The following is a 12337-nucleotide window of genomic DNA, read 5'->3' on the forward strand; positions in this document are numbered from 1 at the left end:
CTCCAAGGGATAATTGACTGACTTCCTCTGTGAGCCAAAGGATACAACACGTTTCAGAAGCCTCCCTAAAACTGCCCAGCTGACCTGCTGGAACCAGACCTGCCTGGACCTGCAGCTGGGCCTGTGATCCCCACTGGCCTCTGCTGGAGTGTACCCTGATCCAAAAGACATGGCCTCCAGGTTGTGGACCGTTGGCTGGCATCATAGCGTACTCATCCTGAAACAAAATTGAAATTCCTGACATTTGGGCTCCTTGCTACCGCAAATGCCATCTATAATGCCACCAATGCAAAGTACTGGTGAGACCTGCTCTTCGTGCGGAAAACGACTGTCTATGGCAACCAGCACTTCAAGACCTGCACTTCACAGCACAGCAATGGCAGGCTGCAATGACAGCCAATGCAAAACTACAACAACCGTCCACGACTCCCTATTAACTCTTCGTGCTACTGTGATGACCGTCCAGAATGCCCAACCTGCTCTTCGCGTTACAGCGATGCCAGACCATGACGCTCAGCCTTTTCCTTGCAGTCTCCTCCTATGCAAATGGAACTCTTCATGCCAGAGTTATAAGGTTACTTTTTGGTGGTTCCTGTTTCCAACCTGTGCCCCGCTGAGGTAATCCAGAAGACGTTGTGACTTCCCCTGGGCTAGCCCGACCAGGTGATTGCAAGTGCTGCTCTTTGCTTTAGGTGCTTTTTAACAAAACATTTTAAAATAGAATATCTCTAGTTCTACTGATTAAATTGTTGTCATTCTGATATAGTTCTGTTCATTAAAATGTACTCCTTATTTCTAAATTGATTTTGGGATTGTTGTTGCTTTGTGTTTTCACTTTATTGCTGTTTGTTTACTGCATAGCTACTTTACACATTGCCTCTAAGTTAAGCCTGACTTAGTTTGTGCTAAGCGAACAGAGGGTTAAGCACAGGATACATTAGTGACATCTGTGGTTCACCCTAACAAGGACTGTGATTGTTGCCTGTGTGTGGATGACCCATAACATAACATAACGTAACATGAGACAACAACTTTGCTTGGTAAAAATGATTTCACTGTTTATTACAAGGTTGACACTTTCATGTGTTGAAAGGTGGGCCCAGAAACAGTGCAGAGTCCAAAGTAATGTAACCATCTTTTTCTGATTGTGGCTTTTGATCCTTGGAACTGTGAGATATGGCGTTATATGCCATATTGCTTTAGATAGTTTAGAATGTCTTGGCAGATCAGTCACATTGTTCTATCTAGTGTCACATCTGGATGCATGTACAGCACATTTATTATTAAGTAAATCATCACCAATGACAATTGCGCCCATTGTGGCTGAAGTTAAAACACTAGACTGGTCTCCTACATTAAGTGAACTCTTGCTTTCTTTGTCTTTCAATGTTATGTTATGTTGTTACTTTATGTTATGTTATGTCATGTTTTATTATGCTAAATTATGTTATGTTATGTTACATTAAATATGTTGTTAGTTTAAGTTATGGTAGATTATTTTAATAGTATTTGTATGCATTTACTGGGACACCAGCACAGGCTCCCCAGCAATCCTGGTGCTGCTTTCATGCTAACCCTAGAGTGAAAGAAGCATCAGGATTGGTCTGAGTGGCTTGGACTGCCGCTCAGACACAACCCTGGAGTCTATGCAGTTTCTCCAGCCTGGCTGTTCAACACAGCTGGGCTGGAGAAACCTAAGTGTGCATGTGTGTTTGGCCAGCCTAAGATGGCCGGCCAAACACCGATGCGCACTTTGGTGCATTCTCTCCTCCTCCCCCTCCTGTGGCACAGCCCCGCCCCTCCCGTCACATGCTAGCTGAGCCAGTAGCAGAAAAATAAAACAATAGTGAATTATTGTTTTATTTTTCTGCTGCTGGCTCATCCAAGGTTTTTGACGCTCCTTCGCCATTGTGAAGGAGCCATCCCTGTGTAGGGGAATACACAAAACCCCGCTGTCCACAAACCCAGACATGTGATCGGAGACAAGCAGCAGTCACCAAATGGCTAAAGTCAAAAAATGCCAACTTTCTAAAAGTGGCATTTTGAGAATTGCAATTTAAAGTCCGATGCCACACTAAGTAAGGATTTTAAGTTGTCTTTCCAGAGACACCACACTTGAAGGGGTTATCTTTTCCCATTGAGATATTGTACTTATAAAATGTAATAAGGTAATTCGATTATTAACCTATGGGAGAGATTGGCCTTGCAGTGGTGACAAATGAATTTGAAAGTTTTTCACTACCCGGACATGTAAAACTGAAAAATATGTCTGATGTTTAAATGCACTGCAATTCTGGGGCCTACCTTGAGGGTAATATATAGGTATTAAAAAGGAAGGGTTGGGCCTGGCGAAAGGTTTATTTTGCCAGGCCAAAATGGCAGTTCAAAACTACACCCTCATGCTCTGCAATGGCACGTTTGAGACATTTTTAAAGGGCTTCATAAGTGAGTGGCACAGTTAGTGCTGCTGGCCCACTAGTTGCATTTAATTTACTGGTCCTGGCCTCACGTAGTGCACTTTACTTGGGACTAATAAGTAGAACAAATATGCCAATTGGGGCTTAGCCAAATGTTACCACATTATAGGGAAAGAGCACTTTGGCACTTTAGCACTGCTCAGCAGTGGCCAGCAGTGGTAAAGCATGCCAGAATCCTATGGCAAGCAAAAACAAAGTTGTCAAAACAGGAAATCTGAAGGCAAAATGTTAGGGGAATCCACACCGACAGTGCCAGGTCTAACAATAATCCATCTTCCATCACAGAAAGAGCAAATGTAAGAAAGGGAAGATGACCTGTCAGGGTCTGTTTTATATCTGCACCTTGAATAAACAGGCATTTCCACATGCACTGTTTGATGCATGAATGGTTTTTGTCTGTGGACATCCAGAGAGCAGCCCTAAGACACCCAGGCGTAGGAACGAAAATAAAAAAAACAATGCTTGTCGAAGGATTCTTCCACTAGCAGGTAGGAATACCAATGCCTGTGAAGGGATTACTTTGTATGCAATTCCTGCGGAAGGAATTAAGGAAATATTTTAAGCATGATAATGGTAGTTTGCCCTGGCAACAGCATTAATCAGCTGTTTGCCCTGCCAGGGTCGTACAATGGAAATAGTTACATAATGTCTGCTGTTAATGGCAATCTGTTCCATAAAGGCATAGCTAAAAAAAATGTAATGTTCACTTTTTATATGACTTTCTCTCAGAAGTGTATTTTCTCACAAAGTATCACTTTTCTCCCTCTGCTCCAGTTAACTGAGATGTAGATATTGGAACCCATTCTGCAACCTTAAGGTGTTTCAAACATAGATCCGTGGTGATAATTTGCATATTTTGTCAAACGAATGTAATTGCAGACATTGTAGGTCTTTGCAAAACATTTAAGCTCTCACAAGAGTGGCCATTGTCCTACAGCAATAGAATTTGAGGTAATAACACACACACAGTATTTACTGATATTGGTTTTATGGGTAATAATGGGTTCCAAACCACAGGTTTCCTAAATCCCTATGGATCAGGGCATAACATGCGAAAATCTGTGCTACTTCACTGATTTTCTTATGATAACCCGTAATAATATTAGTTTTTGCGGGAGCATACTCTTTTATGGAATGAACAGGAGGACATGTCCCCAGAAATTATTGCGGTATTACTGCACGCAGCAATGCCTCATCAGTCACGGTACACTCATTTCTACTCCAAAGAAAAATGGAGAACTTGCTGATAAATGAACTATTTGCAAAAATATACAGCTATTCAATACGTGAAAATATATTGAGAAATCAGCAAAGAAAGAATTTACCCATAACTTTCTGAACTGTGAGTTGACAATTCTGAGCTCAACATATTCATCCTAAAGCGACAAAGCTGCCAGTTTACTCTGGGTCCTGTAATTCAAAGTGATGCCTGTGTAAGAATTGTGAAGGGGTCTGATGTGCTACATGATGTGATGCAAAGTAACGGCACGTAGCTCCGTGTGAAATAGGATGTGAAAACGGACCATCTACCTGCAAGTGCAGCGAGGTTTGCTTCAATTATTGGCAGAGGTACTCTGGGTACAGGTTCATGCTGACAGAAAAAGAAAGAATGAAATGGAAAATTATAATATGGTTTGTGGAGGGGAGATACTCGAGAGGGTTGCCGAAAAGCAAAGATGTGACTAGGAAATACGACACAGGAGGGAGGAAACAGAACAGAAAGAGCAGAAAAGGTGAAATAGCAGACCCGTGGAAAAGACTAGAAGTAAGAAGCAACAGAAGGTGGGAACAGAGAAGGGGAGGGCGAAGGAAGTGGTATGGGTTAGAAAGACAGCTGATAATGTACTTATCAGAGCAACAAAATAACCTTTTGACTCTTTGAAGCCCACCGATTCGCTTCTGGAAGTAGCATTTCAATATTTGATTTTGTTTCTAAAAGGCGAAGCAATATGTTAGACTCTAGCAAATCACTTTCTCTTTTTTGCTCCTAACTCACCTTCTTATTTTGTTGGCATACCAGTTCTAAAACTGAGGCCAACAACTGTGTATACAAGGTTCTCTTTGCCGAATGCATGTTGGCCCTTTGAATCAACCTACGGATATCAACTTCATTTTTAGATACCAATTCTAAATTGCTCATATTTGAAGAGTTTTAGACATTTTCAGGTTTATATCTTCCTTTTTTGCTTCACCTGCTAAAATTAATTAATTTCCTAAACATTTGTGGACCCTTTGTGTAGGTGTTGTGGAGACTGAGTGGTCCACAAACCCCATCTTAAGAACCACTGCTGTGCCTAACAGTAGCAACACGGGCGGTAAGATCAAACTACAGTTTGGGCAGAAATCATTTAGGTAAGATGGACATGTAACATTTATATGAGACTTGTATATGATGACTCCGAAACATTTCAATGACTAGTAATACAACAGAGAGAGCATATACATATGTATTTAACATGGGAATGAGGGGAAATAGAGAGGTTGGAAAGGTAATATGGAAGAAATTTGTTGTCTTTTGTGTCAGAGTGTGACATAAGTGTATTTGTTTTTTAAATCAGAAACAGTGGATTGAGGAAATGTCAAGTAGCAGCTGTTTCCAATGTGGATTAAAAAGAATAAACCATTGAAATCAGGAGGTAGCACATTAGGTTTCAGAGAAAACAGTGACATATACGTTTGTGGTTCTTTAGCTGTGTAATAGTCAGTATCTCGTACAAATTAGAGCTAGGTAGTTAGGTGATAATTCTTTCATTGTTTTAAAGTCAATGGTGAATTTGTTCTATGATCTCATTTTGTCGGCAATAATCCAACTTCAGTATATTCTGCACCAGAGACAGTGACAGCTGCCAGTCAAGCAGAATAGTCCATAACTCATTAGTTGAGCCACCAGATGTTTCCGCCAATAGGACGCATTTCGGAGTGGAGGATTCATACCTTCAGCGGTTCGTCCACAATGAGTGATGTCAAGCATTGTTTTGAGGGTTTGGCGCTCAGTGCATAAACATCTTTGTTAGATGTACCCCTACATCCCAAACAGTCCTGATGATGACCCTTGGATGAAAATGCATGTCAAAACGTTGACTCACTGTGTCCCTACAAGGCTTTTAGGTGACATATATCTCAGAGCCACAAAGGGATTCTGTTCAACTGAGCCCTTTGAGAAGTCCTCTCCTAAGTTGTTTATTCTGATATTCAATACACTTTCCATATACTTTGTGTTACACCTTTCTGTACTGAGTGCTGAGCTGAACACACTTGCGGTCACTTTTTGTCATCATATTGTATGGGTATGAATTGAATACACTGACTTGGTTTGTGCTCCTTTTACATATGCCTTTTCCATAAGACTCGCTGTTGGAATTTTGTCAAACTAATTTTGATAGTTTTAAATGTTGAAAGCATTCATTGGTTAAAACGAAGTGAAGTCTCTGTTTTTGTTGTATCCTTGAATCATGAAATACAACAATAACATCTCCATATATTCCATAATTCTAAAATATTGCACTTGTATATCCAGTCCTAAAATATTTTCAGGCAAAAAAAAAACGTAAGTTTTATGGGCACGTTCAGTAAAATTATAGTGTTTTTGAATTAAAATGCACAACGTCAACTGACAATAGAGATCACTATATGAAAATAGGTCAAAGGAATCAATCTGACACGTCCTAAGGTGTTTTCAGGGCATAGTCTAGGTATTTTACAATTAAGGCACAATGGCGTTTACTACCTTATAGTAAAATGCTACTACGCAAGGAATACTTCCTCCTCAACTTCCCCACATTTCACTGCCACATTGTTATGTCTTCAATGAGATCCCATACTCTACCCTTGTTTGGAAGACCTGAATAAGGAGGGAGTCGTGGACAGCCCGTGACATATGTCCTCCTGTTCTTAGCAAGTAGCAGCAGCACGCCTGTTGTTGAGCGCCAGCCCAACATAACTTTTATTTGACTTTGCAATGCACAAAGATGACGCGAAGAGGCCGGCACTCGTGGGACTGTCAGCAGACAGGTGGTGCATGTCTTCCCTTTTGTTAGGGATGGTGTCAATCAAACATCAATAGTGTGTTGTGCAGAGGCTGGAAGGGATGAAGGTGAGAGTGATGACGCTGAAATGAAGGTTTTACATTTATTAGCGCATAAACGTAGTGTAGTAATAATCAAGTGTGACTTTAATCGAACTAAATAAGATTGTACGGGGACAAATGTGCCCTCAGAGTAGTTTGCCAACATTTATAAGCGTGCTTCATATAACGTGATGTATTAGAATTGTACTAGTTTGACATAATCGTAAACGTGTGCCATGATTTGCTTGTTAGAAATGCTTTAGCTTAGCATAACTTTAGTGGAGGCTTTGGCCTAGCTGCCTTGTCTCACGGTTTAGATGCTCGTATTTTTCCAATGTGCTAATAAACATGTATTCTTGCTTGAAGCTGTATTTTTCCAGTGAGATCGGTTCACATGCTTATCTTTAAGGTTTCGTGCCAGCCTGGCATCTTTTTCTTCACTCCAAGGTCAATCTGCAGGTGCAGACAATGGACGCTCTGAAAGTGAGTTAATTGGTAAAATATGTTGCAACTTACGTTCCCAACTCCAAGGATAATGTATGCCTAGGTAGAAGCTTGAGAACTGTTGTTTTTGATTGGACAATTTGAAGCCAACCTATGAACCCTCCAATGGAAGACCCTACTGGACTTGAACTGTTGTCTATTTAAACCAGGTGTACAAGGAAGAAAACGGCCATTACCCATCAGACATTATTGCCTATTCTCTACGATGCCAATTGATGTTCGACGCCATTTTGAGAGACTTTGATGCTTTCTCTAATCGAGAGAAAGAGACTTTAAGTAATTCTCGCCCTAGAGACTTTAACTTTGATTCGTCCCTTTGCATGAAGTAATAGTTGTCCTTTTATCTTGCCGCCGTGAGGCAATTGCCCCCGTCCACCCTGCCCCCTTTGCCCCGTCCCATGCTGATCGGAACCGGTACCCATGCTGATCGAAACCGGTACCTGTGAGACGAAGACTTCCTTGAATGCTGATTGAATTTGGTAAATATGAAAGGAAAATTGTACAATTGCATTGTGTTTTTTTTTAGGTAACCAACTGCTGAATTTTGATAAGAGCCCTAGTTAGGAGTTTTCTAAATTAATGTTGCTAAATTGTTTTTGCATGAAGTCCCACATGCCGATGCTAATTTGAGGTTAGATGAGGATTCATTTGATGCACGATGCAATTTGAGACCTTGTTATGCTGACTAAATGTATGCAATTAGCCCATTACAGATTGTAGTTTTAGTGGTTTGCGTTGCTATTATCGAAGGCATTGTTATTCAAATGCTGCATAGATTGCATCTTTTCCGCCGATATGGACAGCTATTAATGTTCATTTACATATATCATTTGGTGTTGAGACACATCTACATTGTGCTAGCTTTGTTAATATAGGGAAATAAATTCATTAACTTTGCATAAACTGGTGTGGTTATTCATGACCGAAAGGTCATGGTTTCGCCGAAATGTATTCTGGATTAATTGTGAAGTGTTATGTTGATCAGGGCATTGCTTATGTTCGTTATTGATTATTGATTGTTGATTCTGATTGATTACTCCCGAGTAAGGAGAGTCCCACTTGGTCAAAAGATTCATCGACCCAAGAGCGTCCAACTACAGGTAAACTATTAGGCTGGTTAACGCTCTATCAGTAGATGGTAGCAGAGGACGGTTTCGCCCTTTTGGGACCCCGTACTCTTAAAGTACATGGTGTTGAATTAACGGTTACGCCCTTTGAGACCCCACTCGAGAAGTTGAATTAGATTTTTCTTGGATAAAACAGATTGAGAGAATGATGATGGGCTAAGTCCCCCGCGACTTTCCCGGGATCTCGGAGCTTGCGAATGGAGAGAATGGAGGTGTGGGATCGGCGTTGGTGGTACTAGTGACGGTATGAGTGGAGTTAGGATTTTGCGCTTGCACAGCTTATTGCCGCAGATTGTGTGAAAAGGTTGCGAGGATTTTAGAGAATAGCGGAGGTGCGACTCCGAGTGTAGAAGTAGAGAAGTCGTCGAACTTCATAGAGAATAGCAGAGCTGCGACTCCGAGTGTGAAAGTAGGGAAGTCGTCGAACTTCATGTGCATGTGGCGCTTTGTGCATAAAAAGGTCCACGTGGTTGTTGTTGTTGAGACGGGCCCTGCGAGGTCAAGAGACTCCAGAGTATGTTGAAAAGTGTATGAGACACTTGTTTTATGTTGTGGTCTGGTCGGTTTAATAGGTTGATCGGGCGTGGTCAACGAGTTGGTACGTGTGTTAAGGGAGTGAAAGAAAACTTCGGGCTTTGACAAATTCTAAGTGCACTAGAATAGATCATTGACAAGTTGAGAGCAGAGTCTGCGGGTCAGATTTGCTTGCGAAAGTGGGGACCGAGAAAGATGGAATAACTGCCGAGGCTAGTGAAAAATCCCTAAGGTCCTGAAGCGATTGTGTTACCCTTCCTGTAGTAAACCGACAGATCTGTTTTATTATTATTTGGTTGCTCGCGATACATGCTAGAAGTTGTTACGAGAGGAGCTGAGTGAAGGAGGACAAGCCGCGAGGCTTTGTCAGCCGCAGTGTGTGTGAGTGTGACGTCACTAGGAGCCGCGCTGGGATAGGTTGGTTGCAGAGAAGGGTCGCGCACGGATTGGACGCAGTCCGTGAGGCTCGATTGGAAGGGGAAAGGCAAGCGAAGAGTATTCCGGGAATTAAAGTCACCTATTGATTACAAACTTTGTGAAATAAAAGACGAGAAAATGAAATTTTTTAAAGCATTAAAGAGTGCGATGAAGGGGCAGTCTTACATTAAAGCGAGCGTAGGAGAGGAGACGCCACCCGAAGGTACACCAGCTTACATTGTAATGGAGGAAAAGGGGGTAGCTCCGTGCCTTTGGCTAAAGCAATGGCACAAGCTGACAGAGAAACATGGGAGCGTAGCGTTCCCGATCCATGGGACATTCAATATAAGGATTCTAGAGAATTTGAGATTTGCGATGTACGACATGAAGGTACCTCCAAGGCCAGCACAGTTTGAGGCTCTAGCGATTTGGGAACTAATGGCTAGACAGCAACAGCAAAAGAAGTTCGAGACCAGGATAAGAAAGGTAGAAAAGACACTAGCGGACGCTAGGTGGGATAATTCACAGAAGGTGTGGAGGTCAGATATATTGCAGGGGATAAAACTGTTTCCCGCAATTGCTAAGGACGAAGAGGCGACAGGCAAGAAAGCTACCTGTAAGACAAACAGGAGGTGTTCCAAAGATAGAGAAGATGAGTCAGATGATGAGGAGTTCATCATGCAATTGCTGAACGACCGTCCACCGCCTTATGCAGAGAGTGGACAAGGTCCAAGTACCAGTTCTGCCCCTCCGGCACCGGTACAGAATAATGAAACTCCAGACTCAGAAACGCCACCGGGATATAAGGACCCGAGTTTACTGTTCACCCCGCAGATACCGCAGGTTAGGAGAATATACCCAGATGTGCCTATGTTGAAACCAGCAGAAAACTATCAGCCGCAGGTCCCAAGGTACTACAGCAGTGACACCAGTACGGGAATGATTTTAGATCCAACCGTAATGGGAGTACAGAACGGTCACAACCCAACATTGGCACAAGCTGAATCAACCCAGTTTTTGATGCCTCAAAAGCAGATGCAGGGGGGAACAGCACATGCTCAGATGACAGGGAGTCAGACGGGCATGCCGGCAATGATGACCCATAGTGTGGGAATTAACATGTCTCAGAACATGGGGAATGGACAGAACCCAGATGCGATATCCCTACCCATTACTGTAGGTCCTCCGGTACCTTTGCACAGTCAGCCTAACTCAGGTATGAGCGGTCAGGGATTAATGGTGCAGAATGGGACGGAAAGGAGGTGCACAGAAAACACTCCAGGGATAACTCCGATAGCGGCTCAGCCAACTGCATCTGGGTCCTTGATGGAGTTTAGTCCCATATGTGCTCAGTCAACAGTGGTGAGGTCGAGTCCCCCACTGATAATACCGCTATCATCGAGCACTGAAAAGTTGCCGCAACCATCAATGGCAGTCGATGTGAATGCTACACTGATGGGGTTGAATGCGCAACAGCTAACACAGTGGTTCAACAGCCTGAATTCCACACAAAGCTCAACAAGTGGGAAGGGAGAAGACTACCTGAATAGGGTAAGGTTGAGCATGGAAGCAGAAGAGTTGGTGGAAGGGACTATGGGTGTGAATAGGCTAGAGTCCTACTCGGAAGAAGAGCTGAGGTATCTATGTCCCAGGATTACGAGAGAAGTGAACAAGGTACACAGAAGGTTGCAAGAAATAGCTGACAAAAACAGGGTTGAGATAGACAAGACAAAACACTTGAGCAGGAGCTATAGATTGGATTTCGGGACCACAGACTTTGAACACATGAGGTCAGCAGGCATGAAGACGCACCTTAGAGAATTGCTGCAGAGTGCACAAGTGTGGAGGTGCTTAGATAAATGGGAAAGCAGGTGGGCAAAGAAAAAGGAAAAGAAGAAAGACAGTGTCCCGGAGCACAAGGAGAAAAGACCACAGAGTAGTGATGCAGTAACCATGTTACCAATGAGGGAGACAGCAGGGGGAAAATTAATACATGTACCATGGCACAGAAGCGACATTCAGTCTTTTACGGATGATTTTCCCAAACTGAGAGAGAAACCCATTGAATGGTATCAACAGACTGATAGGTTTGTGAAGCTTGCAAAATGTCTTTGGGAAGACCTGAACACCCTCTTTGAGATTGTGGTTCCGGCAGATTTGTGGGAGGAATGCAAAAGAGCTGTAGGTTGGCCGACAAGTGAACCAGAGAGAGACAGGGATACGGGTGCACCATCACCTATGGTGATGAGCTTGTACTATAAGGTGATTGAGCATTTGAAGACGAAGGTTGCCGCGAAAAATGTGGATTGGCAGAAGATTGATCGAACTGCCCAAGAGGCTAAAGAGTCGATTCATGGTTACTATGAGAGGTTGTTGAAGGCGTTCAAGAACTACAGTGGCACGGAAACAATAGAGGCGAAGGACATGCTTCATTTTGTGTTCAGATTTGTGGAAGGGCTGAGACCAGAGATAAGTCAGATGATAAAGACGCATTTGATTTGTTGGCAGTCGAAACCTATTGATGAAGTGTTGAATTATGCGAAATACTGTAGTGATGAGATTGAAGTGAAACAGAAGAGGTTGAAAGAGAAAGTGATGATGATGCAGCTTAAAGCAGCTCAGACAGGTTTGCAAGGGTTCCAACAGCAAATACCGCAGCCGCAGCCGCAGGGAAATATGGTGTTTCAGCCACAGGCGAGAGGCAGAGGCAGAGGAGGTTTCGGGAGTAATGGTCCGGATTTGAACACTGTTGTGACTCCGAATGGTATGCAGGCAATGAAAAGGGTGATGCCGTGTCACGCGTGCGGAATTGTCGGACATTGGAAACGCGAGTGCCCGATGATGGTGCAGGAAGGTGCAGGTGTTGGTCAGCAAAACAATGATGTCAATGCATTCCAGACAATGAGGGGACGAAAATGAGAGGTCCAAATCCAAATTTTCAGACCATAAACCAGCTGCAGGGATTACAGCCCATGCAGCCACAGCAGATGCAGATGCCTCGTATGCAGATGTCGCAAATGCAGCCAATGCAACAGCAGTTACCCATGGTACCTAATCAGCAAATGCAAATACCCTTGGCACCAATGAATCAGCAGCAGGTGATGGTTCCTCCACAGGTCTCGGGTCAGGTGATGAGTACAAACGGCACAGTACAACAGTTCCCATTACACAGTGAGAATGGAATAAACGATGTATGGGAGAGTGAAAGTTCA

The sequence above is a fragment of the Pleurodeles waltl genome, chromosome 12 (genome assembly GCF_031143425.1).
Source record: "Pleurodeles waltl isolate 20211129_DDA chromosome 12, aPleWal1.hap1.20221129, whole genome shotgun sequence".
Lineage (NCBI taxonomy): Eukaryota > Metazoa > Chordata > Amphibia > Caudata > Salamandridae > Pleurodeles > Pleurodeles waltl.